The sequence below is a fragment of the Pinus tabuliformis genome, chromosome J (genome assembly GCF_031772625.1).
Source record: "Pinus tabuliformis cultivar Carrire ecotype Pingquan chromosome J, CPIR1, whole genome shotgun sequence".
NCBI classification, from domain to species: Eukaryota; Viridiplantae; Streptophyta; class Pinopsida; order Pinales; family Pinaceae; genus Pinus; species Pinus tabuliformis.
Window position 1 is genome coordinate 1,320,421,480 of NC_142295.1, and position 17,020 is coordinate 1,320,438,499.

Below are 17,020 nucleotides of genomic sequence, written 5' to 3' on the forward strand. Positions count from 1 at the left end.
TATTCAACGATGACCCTGACATTGTAAATTTCCTCACTTCTGAAGGAGCCTACTCAAATCAAATAATTGACGAAGACCATCATGATCACCAAATTCAGCAAAATAGCACTGATAACGCTATACCTAAATCGGTGGTTAAGTTAGAAGATTTATATGATTTGAAGAGTCGGTTTAAAAGGTCTGCCAATTCTAAACTTTACAGTTCAACTCTGAACTATGAATTAGTGAACCTAGAGCTGAAAACATACAACACTTCTATCATTCAACACACTATCCCTATGATTGACAATGAAAAACTTGTCCAGCAGAAGCTCAAAAAAATCCACCCCAACTTAGAAAATCAGATAAAGACTGAGCTAAATAAATTGTTGAGAGCCAGAATAATTTTCCCAGTCAGACACTCCAAATGGGTATCCAACATGGTGCCTGTTAGGAAGAAAAACGGAGATATTAGAATCTGTATTGATTTCCGGAATCTCAACAAAGCCTGTCAGAAAGATGATTTTCCCCTCCCACCTATGGAGCAAATACTACAGGCAGTAGCAGGCTCAGAATTAATGTCTTTCCTGGATGGATTTTCAGGATACAATCAAGTGCTGGTACATCCCGATGGTCAGTTAAAAACCACATTCCGAACTAAGTGGGGCACATACGCATATCGGAAGATGCCATTTGGTCTGATCAATGCCGGTGCTACCTTTCAGAGAGCCATGGACATCGCATTTAAAGGTTTAGTCAATAAATCGGTAGTGATTTACCTGGATGATATAACAGTGTACTCCAAGAAGCGAAGCGACCATCTCAAAGATTTGAAACAGATCTTTCAAAGATGCTTAAGGTATGGAATTTCACTTAACCCAAAGAAATCTTTTTTCGCATTAAGTGAAGGGAAATTGCTCGGATTCATAGTGTCGAAATCTGGTATTCACATTGAACCTGACAGAATCAAAGAAATTTCCGAAATATCCATACCCCATAACAAAAAGGCCATGCAATCTTTCCTTGGACAAATCAATTTTGTAAAAAGGTTTGTCCCAGATTTTTCACGTATTATTTCTCCTTTACAAAATATGATAAAAAAGAATTCAAATATTTAAATGGGGCATAGATGAGCACGAAGCATTCAACTTGATCAAACAAGCTATCATCAACGCTCCATCTTTAGCTACCCCAAATTTTTCAGAATCTTTCATCTTATACACTTTTGCCTCAGAGAAATCTTATGCCGCGATTTTGACTCAAGTAAATCAAGAGAAGGCGGAAGCTCCAATCGCATTCTTTAGCTCGAACTTACAAGGTGCTGAACTCAATTACTCAGACGTGGAGAAACAGGCTTATGCTATTTTCAAAGAGATCAAATATTTCAGACCTTTCTTACTTAAAGCCCATACCAAAGTCGTCGTACCGTTTCCAGCGGTAAGAAACTTGTTGGTACAGAAGGATGTGGGCGAAAAGAGGGCGAATTGGATTACCACTTTACAAGAATACGATCTTGAGATCAAACCAGCAAACATCGTAAGAGGTCAAGGCGTCTGTAAGATGTTAGCTGGAGCATCGCAAATTCCTGAGAAATCATCTGAAGAGGTACATACATATGAGGTAAGCCTAAACGACGCAGAATCATTATATGCGGACACCATTTATTATCTTAAGAACGGGTATGCTCCATCACACTTGGATCACACCAAGAAAAGAGCTCTAAGATTGAAAGCTAAACAATACCAGCTTATAAATGATGTTATGTTTAAAAGGAATTACGATTCTGTACTTCTTAGGTGTCTTGAGAAAACTGAAGCTGAAAAGGTTTTGCAGGAACTCCACGATGGACCAGCAGGTGGACACTATGCTGGAGAGACCACTGCGCATAAGATCTTACGTGCAGGATATTATTGGCCCACGCTGTTCAAAGACTCTTACAATTACGTAAGGAAATGCCAAATCTGCCAGACTGCTGCAGGGAAACAAAGGAAATCGTCCATGCCACTACAGCCGGTCAACATCGAGCAACCATTCAACCAATGGGGCTTGGACATAATAGGTGAGATCGTTCCTCACTCTTCTAAGCAGCATAGGTATATCCTCACGGCAACAGATTATTTTACTAAATGGGTAGAAGCAGTTCCTCTCAAGACAGTTAATTCTGAAAACATTATTGAATTCATAGATCAATTTATCATCACTAGGTTTGGATTGCCAACGGCCTTAATGTTTGATAATGCATCATACTTTTCTGGAAATGCAATGACTGAGTTCGCATTAAAAAGAGGGTTCAAATTGAAATATTCTGCTAATTACTATCCACAAGGTAATGGGTTGGCTGAATCAACAAACAAAAACCTAATCAGGATTATCAAAAGAACAGTCGACCAAAACCAAAAGAATTGGCACAAAGCGCTGGTTAATGCTTTATGGGCAGACAGAATTACGAAGAAAGCTTCAATCGGCACTTCTCCCTTTAATTTAGTTTATGGGAAAGAAGTGGTTCTTCCAACTCACTTAGTCATTCCCTCTTTGTCTTTAGTACAACACATCGATGAAGTATCTACTTCATCTTTGCAATTAAGACAAATGGAAATAATCAAACTAGAAGAACGCCGAGAACAAGCTAAGAAAACCCATGCTCACCACCAAGCGCTAATAAAATCTTCTTTTGACTCAGCCATCATAACCAGAAAGAACTTTCAGATGGGAGATTTAGTTTTGAAATGGGATAAGGCTCATGAAGAAAAGGGCAAACATACGAAATTTCAGAAGCTGTGGCTTGGTCCTTTTCAGATTGTAGAAGTCATAGGCCCATCGACGTTTGTGTTGCAGGATTTGACAGGAAGAAGAGATTCTTTGCCTGTGAATGGACAGATTCTTAAAATGTATTTTCCATAAGAAGATCATTCTTCTATTTTTGTAGGATAGTTTTAGTTTCTTTTATTTTGTTTTTTCTCTTTCTTATAAATAAAATCGGTTGTGAATGATCATTTAAAAGGATTCATGAAAGAGCACACTAACTCTCTATCAGATGTTGATTTCACTTGTACAAATAGCAAAGCTTTTCGAAAAATCTGATTTTTATTATTGACAAATAGAGTTAACTTTGGCTTGAATAATGATATTAGTTTCAACCTTTCAAAAGACTGTGATGAAAGCAACCTTTGGTAAAAAATTGTTTTGTGTCAGCACAATGAAAGGTATCATCAATAATAAAATAAATATTCTCTGTAAAACTGTTGTTTTCAAGCTCTATTATTGTCGTCCAGAGTTTTCTTAAGGAAAAACAATGACTTCCTCCCTGCAAAAGGAAACCGCAGCATTCAGAGAAACAATCCAAGAAAACACTATATCTCAAAGAATAAGAGGTCTCATCACGAGCCGGCTTATCATGATCACAGATATTATAACTTGCTGACTTTGCCAATACTGTCTATCAAAACAGGGCAACGACTCAAGATTGTTGCAATCAAAAGACAAGGGGTCTCATCACGAGCCAGCTTGTTCAGCAAGAGTGTAAATCAAGTGAATGACTGTGTCATAATTTGGCCACCAAACCAAGACATTGTTCTTTAGAGAGTAAAAAAGGAAAAAGTGCCAAAAAGGATTTTTCTCTGAAATGTTGTAAATAACCTCAAGCAGGAAAAAGGATCATTGCTGGATAACGTGGTAACCCTGTCGAGGCTATGGACGCTTGCGGGCAGCAGAGGCTCTACCTACGACAAATGAGCATATTTTAAAGCCAGTACGCAGAGAAGACCTTATTTTATCTTTTAAAAAGGACCGAGTAATGTCTGGTATAAATGCAAGAACTAAGCCTAGGGAAGCAGACAATTGGAATAAAAGAAGGGTTGGGACAAAAGTATCATTGACAGGATGAGGGGTAATCTACTCTATCTGTCCATAACAAAATTTAGACATATGAAAATTTTTCTGTTTCGGAAGTGGAAATGTCAATAGAAAAGCAGAGATAACTGGTTCTTCACAGTGAATCGCCATTGTTGTGGTCACCAACAACCCCCCTCTTTGCTTAGTATTAGCAATAATATCAAGCAAAGGGGGACCCTTAACAAAAAATCTCAAAAATATTTTTATCAAGATTTTTGTATTTAACTCCCTAAAAGCTATATCGCATCGCAAAGAGAAATTGAAGCGTTTTTCCTATGCACGTAAGTGAGCTGCGATGAAGCGATGCAACATTCATCGCATCGCATATTCTGAAAGCGCCCTTAAAAAGAAAAGCCTACGGAATCGTCGATGGCCGATATGCGACGTCGCATATCGCAACGTCGCCTAAACAGCACACGACGAGCAAATGAAAATTGCGATATTGCGATTTGCGATCTGCGACGAATGAGACTATTAATTGTTGCGATACGAATCGCAGAAACCACTCATCGCGAAGTTTCTTCGGCATGATCTGTAAACCCAAAATCGAGCGCACACCTTAAGGGAAATTAATGATTGCACGCCTGAGTATCCAAAGATGATCGTGTTGCGTTTTTCGAAGAGTCAAGTCATTATGAGTGTCGTGATTATGCATTCATTAGAGTTTAAAGCTTTCATGTCAATCTTTTCGTCATGTCTCTTTTCCTTTGCGTAAACTATAAGGCAGCAACTAATATAAATCCATATGCAGGAAACATCCAAGGAAAAGGGGAAAGCGCCAATACTTGAAGAACAGAGAGGAGATGCCTTCGCAAATGAATACCGCATGCAGCAGAACCGCGGATTCCAGAGTATCACTCCACAGACACTGATGAAAATAAACTATCCAAGACTCAGAGTCAAAGGCGCACAAAAGCAGCATGTTTGCAAAAGATCCTGAAGCTCAGATTGGATAAAGCAAAAAGAAAAACGCTGAAAAGGGATGATGCTTCAGAAAAGCCTGGAACAAAGAATGGAAGCAATTTTCAATACGTAAGATTGTTCAGGCAACGAAATCCCTAACTCATTGAGTCATTCACACGGCCGGAAACCGAAATAGCAACAGCACAATCAGTTTGAAAGAAGTCTGGGTTATACTAAGTATACGCACAGCAAAAAACACCCAGTCAGAGGAAGATTTTCAAAAATATCTTCTAGTTTGTCAGAAAGAGGTGCCAGCTTTTGTTATTTCTACTTTCATCGCCCGAGCAAAAGGAAAAGAGAACCAGTCGACTCTTTCCAAGCGAACCTCACATTGCTTACAGCACTAAGGAGCAGATACAGAAACGGTTAGAAATTAGATTCAATTTTTAGAAATAAATTTGCTTTAGTAAAAGGGCGGTCATTTGAAGCCGTTCCCTAAATTTGTGTAATTAAGATTAGTTATTTAGTAGTATTTAACCCTTCTCATGGCATTTGGAGAAGGGTCCGGAAATTTGTCAAAAAACTTGTCCTCAGAACATGCACTTTTGCACCCTCGGAGGTGGTTTTTGGTGAATGGATGGATCGGGATTTATTTATGTTTGCATTTTAATATCTGCTACTGATGTTGCACTTCTGTACTCTTAGTAGATGTTAGAAGTAAGTAGAGATAAATCGTTATTGCTTGAAGTTTGTGAGTGAAAATCAGTCATAAATGGTACTTTTATCTCTTGATTAATTTCTGCTCATATTCTTAGAGTGATATACAGCTGATTTATTTATATGTTAATGTATGAATGTCTGGATTACCATTTGGAACTTTTGTACAGTGGAATCATTTGTTTGTGCTTGAAATATGAATAACTGATTATGCGATATGTTGTTCACAACTGTTTTGCCTAACTTCTTATGCAGAATGGTTCATCTTAATTGATTTATATTCTTATGATAGCTGAATGATCTTTATTACCAGTTGTTATATGAAATCTTTTTAGATCGCATAATGAAAGAATCTTACCCCGGGTTAGTATAGATTAGATGTGCTGTTTTTGCTAGATTACAGTAGCATAGAGCCAGTTAGAGTCTAGAATTAAATTAGTTTAAAATTACCTTTAGATTAGTATCTTCAAAATCTACACACACACACACATCTTTTAGATTGGGAAGCTGGTCCCATTATCCCCAATCGGACCCGCTACACCAAACGGGCAAGGAGCCGCCAACCAAGTTCCCGACCGGGTGGGTATCCCCCTTGTTGTCGACCCAATTTTGGGGCCCTCAACACTGTCTCATACCCTAAGCTATCGAACTTTTCCTAAAACGTCACAAAGCAACAAACGTTGTCAATGAATTCACCATGAAAAACATTACTTAGAGCATCCCTGTAGAAAATAAGAAAAAATGCCTTGGAGTAATTCTGGAAGAGCTTATCAAAAAGCCCTATTTACAAGCCCAATGCTACTTTTAATAGGAAAACCTGTGTTGGTACCCTTTGGTCTAACTAGTGACTAGTGTTGCCAGCGTGACTTGGGATAGGAAAATCTGCGCTAATCCTCTTCATGCAGTTTCTCCAAAAATGCAGCATAAGCTTCTCTTACTAGAAGCCTTGAGAACGATGAGCTGGTTATTGTTGAATAAGGATATGGTCAAGTTCTCCCATTTTGAGTCCTTGATCCTACCTTTAGGGATATTCCCCTTAATATGTGGACCTTCTTCCCCCTTTTGTGGATCCCTAAATCCCTCTCCTCCCCTATAAATGCATTCCCTTACACCCTCAAATGGTTGTCATACTAGATTGGTCATGTTGTTGTCAAATTGTGCCTAATTGCTGCCAATTTGTGAAGGAGAAACGAGATATTGAGAAGTCTTGGCTTGGACTTGGAAACCCATCCCGAAGGAGGCTTCCAACATCAAGGCAATGGTTGTATGTTTCCCTCTTGTGATTATTATTAATAGAATGCATGTTTACTTTCCATAAGCGTGTAAATGACTACTTGCTTAATATGATGCTCCTTGATTTGTCATATGGTTTACATTAGAATTCATATGCTATGTTTTTCCTTTGTTGTTTTTGTTTGATCTCTCTTGCATGTATTCATTCTTAAAAAAATAGCGAGGATCGAGCTTGGAAGTAAGGATATTGATGTTGACATCGAAAAGCAACCACATAGGAGTGAGGTAGGCCATATTTCCTCTTTCGTGTCATTCTGATTTAAACTAGCAGAGCTTTGCATCTATTCTTTTCAGTTGTTACTAGATCCACTCATTGGACTAGAGGGATCACTTCTTTCTGTAGAAGGGATTGCCTAGATAACAGGGCTTGGGGGTATAAAAAAACAACTAAGTTGAATATCTTGCGCTTTGGCAAGGACTAGAATTGGCAATTGAAAGAAAATTATGAAAGTCTCAATGTTTGAAGACTCAATGATAGTAATTCACTAGGTGAAGAAAGCTAGGGGAATGACATTTTTTCTTTTTCTTTTTTTGGGGGGGGTGGTGGGGGGGCTTAAATCTTCAACATTTTTTAAAAATTCTAGTGAAAACCAATTAAAAAACAAAAAAAAACAAAAACAAAAACAAACAAACAAACAAAACAAAACAAAAAACTAAAAAACTAAAAACAAAAAAAATCTGAAAACAAAAAAGTTTGATGTTAGAATAACATCTCTCACTTTGTTTTCGGGGTAAATTTTCAACATTTTTTAACAATGACGTTAAAGATAAAATACCATGACTCTGAAAAACTTTAAAATTCCAACAATTTCCATGCATGACATTAAAGATAAAATATCATGTCTCTGAAAATCCTTAAAATTCTAACAATTTTCAGCCATGGCATTAAAGAGAAAATATTTATAATTGTTTTCAACCATAACATTAAAGATAAAATATCATGACTCATAAAAACCTTAAATTTTTGACAATTTTTCAACCATGAAATTAAAATCAAATATCACGACTAAAAAAAATCTTAAGTTTTCATTATATTTCAACCCTGGCAATATGGGAAATTTATATGACTAAACAAAACTTTAAAAATGAACACTTAAATGAAAGAGTCATTATACCAAGAGTAATTTCTTTTTAAATGCTAAAAATATAGCTATTTTAAAATCTTAGCATAAGACAACTTGACACATTGCAACAAGTATTTAAAAATCAACCATTAAATTAACATGCAATGTAGATGAACTCAACCCATTGCAACGAAATCTTAAAATCAACCATGAAACTAACACATTGTGGGAGCAGACTTGATCCATTATAAGGAAAACTTTAAAATCAACTATCAAATTGATACATAGTTTTAATTTTATATATATATATATATATATATATATATATATATATATATATATATATATATTAATTTTAATGTTTTTCATTTTTTTTATAATGTCGTTTTTTTATTGTATATTTTTATTTTTAAAGTTTTTTTAATTGTATGTTAACATTTTTCTTTATTATTTTTACTTCAAATTTTATTTGAATCATGTTTTTGATGATGATAATAATAATAATAAAACTCTTCAAATGTCATTATTTTTGGATATTAAATTCATAAAATTTGCTATTTTTCCAATTTTTTTATTTAATTTTTTCAAAAAAATTGTTTATTTAACATTTTATTTTTAGCGAAATTGTCTCAAAATACGTATTTTTAAATTATATCTATATGCAAAATGTATATTTTTGTCTAGTGTTTAAAATTATTAATTTTTCGTGACAATTATTTTACATGTATTAAAGTCTTCATTAACGACATATAAATATATATAAAAAATTAACTTCAAAATATTAACTTTATTATTTTTTTAAGCTTTGCAAAAAAAATTAAAAAGCTCATTTAAAAAAACATTGCAAAGAAAAACAAAAAACACAAGTTTGAAAAACTCTTAAAAAACAAACATCTTAGGACGAAAAATAAAAAGAGGAATAAGACAAATTGAAAAATGGTTAAATAATCAATATTTAAAAAAAAAATGTGCATACTTAGGACATAAGAAAATTTAAAGTATTAAAAATATGTCCAAAAAAAGTTGATGCTACTTTCAAAATCTGCATGAAAATCACCAATATTTTAAGAAAATTATCCATATTTAATATATATAAAAAGTCAAAAATAAACCCCGCAAAAAAGGGGTTGATGTTGCATCAACACTTTTGAAAATTGACCTGAAAATCACTAACATTTTAAAAAAATGTACGTACTCGATACATAAGAAAATTTGATATGTCAAAAATATGCTCCACGAAAAAAATTGTGTATTTTGAATCAACAATTTTCAAAATCGAATAATTTTTTGCAACTCTAAAAAAGTGAGAACTCTGTACAGTTCTTGTTTGATAGGCTACCTTGTTTTTTGTGAAGTTCATTGATGTTCACTTTCATTAACCTTAGAGGTCATCGAGAAAAGACAGATTACGTTCATTTGAATAAACTCTTCATGTCTTCGAATCTAATAAACTTCCTTGTAATCTACTAATGGTACACCCATAATAGAGGTGATTGAAAATGACAAAGTACTAGCAGAGAAAGCCCTAGATTCAACACACAAAACAACCACCCCTACTCAACAAACCAAACAACATTGCTATTACAAAAAAAAGGGAATTAATTATTTAAAACGAAAATTAATTATTTAACTAATGAATTGACATGTCTTTTTGAATTAAAATGTCCTTTGAAGGGTTATGATAATTACATCGATGGTGTTCCTTCTCTAGGAGTTGGCTGGGAAAATATTGTTCATTCAAGCCAATATCAACGTACCATTTTCGTCCTTCCATCAAGTGAAAATTTGACACATGGAAAAGTTATATGAGACTAACGAAGGTGTATGAGCTCGGGTTATTTATCATCGCGCCAATGGCTTGTGTGGATGGTATACCGCTCTAAAATTGTGTGATGTTTTCCCTCGCCTTCTCTTCCGAAGCAGATCTGCCAGAAAAGAAGCATCAACTTTGGTCTGGTCTGGAATTATTTGTTTTATTTATTATAAAATGCATGATAGCTTTCCGCCTATCTCTGTGAGTTTAAGCTGAGAGCTTTCATGAATATGTTTCTCTCGGAGGCAGAGTACTTTGCGAGGCATCTAATTCTTTGGGTATAGATTCGATTTTGATTTTATCAGGCTCTAGGTTGAATCATGGACAACTATCAACAGTTGTGGCTTCTGAATTTTTTCAGAATGGGAGGGAATTAGACCTAGACTCTGTCTAGCAAGAATAGGGTGGATCTTGGATACGACATCCGCATAACTATGGGCATTGTCATTCTCATTTATGTCATTAAGTTTGTCTACTACACATATATCTAAGTGTAGGACCGAACAAATGTAAGTAAAAAAAACTGAAAACCATGTTCCAGAGTATCGAAATTTCCTGTAAACATTCCCCTGTAACATGTGTTTACCGCTCGTCTCCACTCCATTCCTCTTATCAAGAGGAGTTCTTTGCTCCATTTCTCTAATATGGGGGAATCCCTTTCTCTGATCTAGGGCAATCCATGGAGTCAAGAGTATTTTGTGTACCAACTCTCATGAGAAATTGGATCCCCCTAAGACTGGGGATTCATTGTGCCCCATTCCAACTAGAGGTTCTTTTTGTGGCATAGTTACTATGGGGAAAAATTCATCGCCTCTTCTGCGTGACTGTCGAAAGTGTAGCCATCTTCAAAATATGTCAAACCAACTAGCAACTCCTTTACTTTTAATCTAGTACAACCTGGCATATTCAACGTTCTAAGTCAGTCAAGACCATAAATCCCTACTATATTCTTCAAGGCGGGACAATCCCTCAAATCCAGAGTTGTGAGAGATGTTAGCAATGCTCCAACCTCTTCCAGAATATTACAACGTCGGATCATAAGATGTTGAAGGTGTTGAAATTTCTAAGTATTACCTGTTAGAAATTTTTCTGCATTCTCTGGTTTATTTCACCTGCTTGTTTTAATTACTAACAAGTTATTTAACCATATAAATACTGAAATAAACACAATACAGTCTTAACCATCTACAGGTCAATAGCTGAATGAAATAGACAAACACAAAAGGGACACTATTATTTTTAGACAATCGTCCCCAGAAAAACCCCCAACTTGGGAAAATCGATGCAACAGTTCTAAGGGTTTTATTATTAAGCATATTTTCTTGAGTACACTGGTTCCAAACTGGCTCACCTGACAGAGAAAATAATCTAGCAATAATACCTCTCTTCGGAAGCAGATATTCTGAAAGTCTGCTCCACGAAACCCTCTCCAACACCTCTCTAAGGCACTGCGTCAGCCCTCCTGGCCTTAGCGTCAGCCTAAAACCCTTTGCGTCAACCCTCTGAGGCTCTGCACAACCTTTTTAGCCCTTTGTGTCACTTTTGCAGCCTCTGTGGCACTCACACAAGCCCTTCTAGCCTCTGCGTGGCTCTTGCTGCTCTGCGTCTGCCTCTGCGCTGGTATTTCAGCACTATCTATGCCTCTCTGCCTTGCACTCACTCCCCCTTGCTGCAACTCTGATCACTGATTCAATTTCTCTTAGCAAACCCCGCTCTGGAAAATCAAACTGACTGATCACTCTGGTGTATCTCCAACTGACCCTCAAGCCTCCTCTTATATTTTTTCTGTTGAGTCTTCAACAGTCGAGATTACATCTCTAATTAATGGCTAAGATTAGATTTGGCTTGATCCATGTCATTTAGAACCTTCTAACCCAGTTTTATATCAATACCCATTAATATTTTTATTTTCCTAAGTTTAGACTTAGGAACCCCTTAAAAATATTAATTATTTTAATATCTCCTTCACCAAGTATAATTTATCCAAACCATTTTTGGGTCTTGGATATCTAATGTGCTTTAGCCTCTCCACCAATTTTCATGCCTAGAGCAAATCTGATTCTACCCCAAATCAACACTCCCTCTTTGTGAGGAATGTGCTCTAGTAATGCTCCATCATTGAGCATCACCCTGATCATCCGGCACCGGTACCCGTGCTGATGCTTGGCCTTCCTGCCCAACGTCCTCTGCACTACTGCCCATGGCTCTACCACTACCACTGCTACATCTATATGGTAGCTTCCTATGCATCTGTGTTATTGCTGGTCCTTACTCCCAACACTACATCTGCATTGCAACCCTCTCTTATCATGCTGCATCATGTTGCCGATAGCACTACGACTGCTACTTCTACACTGCAACTCAGTTACTGAGACGATGGTAACTGATATACCCAACTACTGACATCCTTTTTAGGTTAGAAACCCTCTTGATGCTAAATCTCTCTCTGCTGCTATCTTGTACTCCCTTTGTTGCCTCTGCGCTACTGCAAAAATTTTGTGCCTCTCGCACTGTTGCAAACACCTTTGTTCCTTCCTTCACTGCTATAACCTCCTTTGTGCCTCTCGCACTGTTGCAAACACCTTTGTTCCTTCCTTCACTGCTGCAACCTCCTTTTTTCCTCTCGCACTATTGCAAACACCTTTGTTCCTTCCTTCACTGTTGCAACCTCCTTTGTGCCTCTCGCACTGTTGCAATCCTCTCTACGCTTCCAAGGACTATTGCACTCTAGCACTCTCTGTCGCTCCATCCACATCCACCTCTACCAAAATCTGCCATCCTGCTACTGTCACTTCAGGGCTCCCGTAGCCAGATATGATCCAAGAGTTTGGGTACCTCAAGGATCCTGCCCCTCATCTCCTATAGTCCCCCTGACTACAACTCGATGTCTCCCTACCTCTTCTTTAAAGGTACATGAGCACTCATGGCACACAGAACAGACAAGATCCTAGCCTTCCAGATGGCGAAGTTGGATGCCCAATCCAACGTATCCTGATCCCTCAATCCGTTCATTTCCATCTTTGCTCTTCCTTTCGACTCCTTTGAGTCTCTACTTCCCTCCTGGAAGTTCTCTTCTAGACTCCCTCTGAGTCTGAATTTCCCTCCTGGAAATCCTTTTGCCAACAGTCGAGTCGTACCTCTCTGATCCCCTTTGCTCTTGCAACACATATAGATTTCTTGGCTAGAAATCCACCTAGGTAGCGACTCCCTTCTACCTTGGTTTTGTCCCATTAGGTATTGTTCTGCCTCAACAGCAATAGCACCCCACCAGCTTCACACTCCACAATCTTCCCACAGCTTCCTATGCCCCAGTAACTGAAGAACTGAGCCTCTATGCTTTGTGCAATCCCGGCAGTGGCTGAATCGCTCTACTAGCCAACTGTGTCAATCCCACTTGGCTGAACAGGATGACGTGGCTCTTCGCGAGCCTCTTCTGCCTCTCACTACTTCTGCACTGGCCCCTTCTCTGGCTCGAACTGATGACGCAAGCCCTCTACGTCACACCTTCTTTGCTGCTTTCTACTTAGGAACAACTTCTATCACTCGAGACAGTTGTTTCTGCTGCAAATTCTCCAATTCAGTTGGCGCCTTCAGCTCTTTTGTGACATGCAATTCTCTGATACCATGTTGAAATTTCTAAGTATTACCCGTTAGAAATTTTTCTGTATTCTCTAGTTTATTTCACCTACTTGTTTTAATTACTAACAAGTTATTTAACCATATAAATACTAAAATAAACACAATACAATCTCAACCATGTACAAATCGATCGCTGAAAGAAATAGACAAACACACAAGGGACATCGTTATTTTTGGACAATGGTCCCTGGAAAAACCCAACTTGGGAAAATTGGTGCAGCAGTTCTAAGGGTTTTATCATTAAGCAACTTTTCTTGAGTACACTAGGTGTCAAACTCACTCACCTGATAGAGAAAATAATCTGGCAGTAAAACCTCTCTTCAAAAGCAGATATTTTGAAACTCTGCTCCACAAAACCCTCTCCAGCACCTCTCTAAGGCACTGCATCAGCCCTCCTGACCTCTCTATCAGCCTAAAACCCCTTGCGTCAGCCCTCTGAGGCTCTACACAATGTTTCTAGCCCTTTGTCACTTTTGCAGCCTTTGCGTCACTCACTCAGGACCTTCTAGCCTCTGTGTGGTTCCTGCTGCTCTGTGTCTACCTCTCTACCTCTGTGTTGGTCTTCCGGCACTATCTCTGCCTCTCCACCTTGCACTCATTGCCCCTCACTGCAACTCTGATCACTGGTTCGATTTCTCTTAGCAAACCCTGCTCTAGAAAATCGAACTGACTAATCACTTTGGTGTATCTCAAACTGACCCTCAAGCCTCCTCTTATACTTTTTCTATTGAGTCTTCAATGGCCGAGATTACATCTCTAATCAATAGCTAAGATTAGATTTGGATTGATCCATGTCATTTAGAACCTTCTAACCCAGTTTTATTTAATATTTTTATTTTCCTAAGTTTAGACTTAGGAACCCATTAAAAATATTAATTATTTTAATATCTCCTTCACCAGGTAGAATTTCTCCAAACCATTTCTGGGTCTTGGAGATCTCACGTGCTTTAGTCTCTCCACCAATTTTCATGGCTAGATCACATTCGATGCTACCCACAAATCAACAAAAGGTTGATACTTCTGTGGAGTATAGTTCTAACTCTTCGAGCTGAAGGATGCCTTTGTCACTGGAAGGCTCCAATCCATGAACCCTTTTAAATGGTAGGTTCCTTAAAGGACATGAGTGTACCCTTAGAACATTTAGATTCTTCATGTTCAAGACAGTGCATGTAAGTAGTGTATTCGACATTTCAATATGTTCAACTCGGTCATCTCATTCAACAGCCCCACTGAATTGGTCAAACATTGCAATTTCATGCATCCTTGGAGCCATAATTCCTTCAAACTCGTTAGACAACCAAGCGAAGGCAAAATCACTTTCAGCAAAGAGCCTTCTAATCTCAAAACTTCCAAATTGGTTAGGCACACAACATCCATTAGCAACTTTTCCTCTTTTAAGTTTGTATCCAACAAATTTAACCTTTCTAATGACTATTGTTGCCTAACTTGGGGAGGCAACAATTGAATTTGAAGAAAACCTGAAAAATCTAAGCATACCCAAAAGCAAAAATGAATTCAACAACAACAACATAGAAAGGTGCAAGAATTAAAGAATGTAAAATCTAAACAAAAAACAAGATAATTAGAGAAAATAACTTTATACTTGTAAGTCTATCACCATTCAATGTCATCGCAATAGACCTTAAGAAACTAACAAATAACACATCATTGTGATTCTTTACAAATCTTTCAATAAAAACTACCTAGAGACAAAAAATGAAAAAGTTCAAGAGCATAAAACGTTCAGATAGCCAGTCCCCTCGAATAGATACCAAAGGATGGATTGAAAAACCTTAGGTGCAAGCCTTTTGTATCCACCTGTCTCATATTCAAGAACCTCTTCCAATATCTGACAAGGGTGAACCAGTCCAATATCTGCAATAGCTACATTTCCTTGTACTCATTGTATTCAAATATCTTTGCACAATCCAATTGTCAATCAAGAATAAAATCCCTTCAATTATATCAATGGCAATGCGAGGCACATCTCTTAGTGGCAGCTTCTTGCTCCTTTAAATCAGTTCACGAAGAGAACCTTGTCCCATGAATTTTTTAATAGTGCACATTCCATGTGTGTCATCTACACAAATTCCATAGAAGGGGAGAATATTTTTGTGCCCACAAGTCAAGAGCTCCAAGCTATCTCTTCTGAAATCTACCTCGTAAGAGCTACTTTTCTCACACCCTCTCAGTTTTCTCAGAGCAACCTTTTTACCTTTGTATGTACCCTTGAATAGTGTTGAAGTTATTTGCTCCAAAAATTCAACCTCTTCAAGGTTGGCAAGCCATTTATCTAGCTCTTCTTTTCCAGAAGAATTTTTCTGACAGCCATCTACTTCAACTTGGACAAAAGAACCCAAATGAGGCATTTTAGGTAACCTGTGAGAGGGTCGTTGATCTGAGCAGTCCTAGCTAAACTCAAATTCCTTTGATGGTGAATCCTTTGTTGTTTCCCCTCCCTATTTTCATGTGCTTCCATCATCAACTGTTGCACTTGTTGAAACCTAACCAAGAGAATCTCACTCTTCACACCCACATAGCCCAAACGTGAGCTTCAATATTTTAGGTTTCTTAACTGTTGATTTAAGGGCACTTTTAATATTTGTTTTGGAGCACTTATTGTGATTGAAATGAATGGTTATGATCTCCAATGTGAAGTTTTTTTTCTCAAAGAGTTGTATTTCCTTGAAGGAGATGCCAACATTTGCAAGTGCACAGTTCACAGCAATCCAGTAAATAATGGAATTACAAGCAAATGTGATCTTCAGGAGGCAAAGCTCATCATTAGAGAATGTAGAGTTAGACTTCGGGGATGCAAATGCATCAGTAGGTGGATATTTAGTACAACCCACTTTCTGTATTATAACTTCAGGATGGTCTTATGTTGCTTGCTTTATCAAATGAATGTGAACAAATACTTCCTTCATATAAAATTCAACATGAGCATAGCTACCACATCCAAATCCAGAAATACAAAATGATAGTAAGGAAAACACAATTCAGATATTGAAATAAAAGTATAAAGCAAATTCAAATGTTAAAAAAACAAAGCCCAAGACCTCTCCCAAAAGTTAAAACAATTATAAAAATTGCAGATTTGACTAAAAGCGATACCAAAGAGGGCATTTGAAATTTTAAGAGAGAAGGACCAATAGAGAATATACAAACAAAAAATTGAAGAGTCGGAAACTAACTTTAAAATCATAAAACAAGGTGCTTTAGAGGTCAAAGCACCAGCAAAATTCCAGATTCATGAGCTCCAAGATCTCTCCCGAACTCTACCTCGTAAGAGCTACTTTTCTCACACCCTCTCAGTTTTCTCATAGCAACCTTTTTACCTTTGTATGTACCCTTGTGTTAAAGTTATTTTATCCAAGAATTTGACCTCTTCAAGGTTGGCAAGCCATTTATCTAGCTCTTCTTTGTCAGAAGAAATTTTTTGCCATTCATCTACTTCAACTTGGACAAAATAACCCAGATGAGGCATTTCAGGTAACCCGTGAGGGGGTCGCTGATCTGGGCAGTCCTAGCTAAACTTAAATTCCTTTAAGGGTGAATCCTATGTTGTTTCCCCTCCCTATTTTCGTGTGCTTCCATCATCAACTATTGCACTTCTTGAAGCCTAACCAAGAGAATATCGCTCTTCACACCCACATATCTCGAATGTGAGCTTCCTTATTTTAGGTTTATTAACTGTTGATTTAAGGGCACTTTCAGTATT

General features: G+C 37.3%; 1 pseudogene; it reads right to left on the reverse strand.

The window, feature by feature from the left end:
- LOC149232134 (palmitoyl-acyl carrier protein thioesterase, chloroplastic-like) overlaps positions 1-15,668 on the reverse strand; it is a 63,397-nt pseudogene extending 47,729 nt beyond the window's left edge.
- Positions 15,669-17,020: the final 1,352 nt, after the last annotated feature.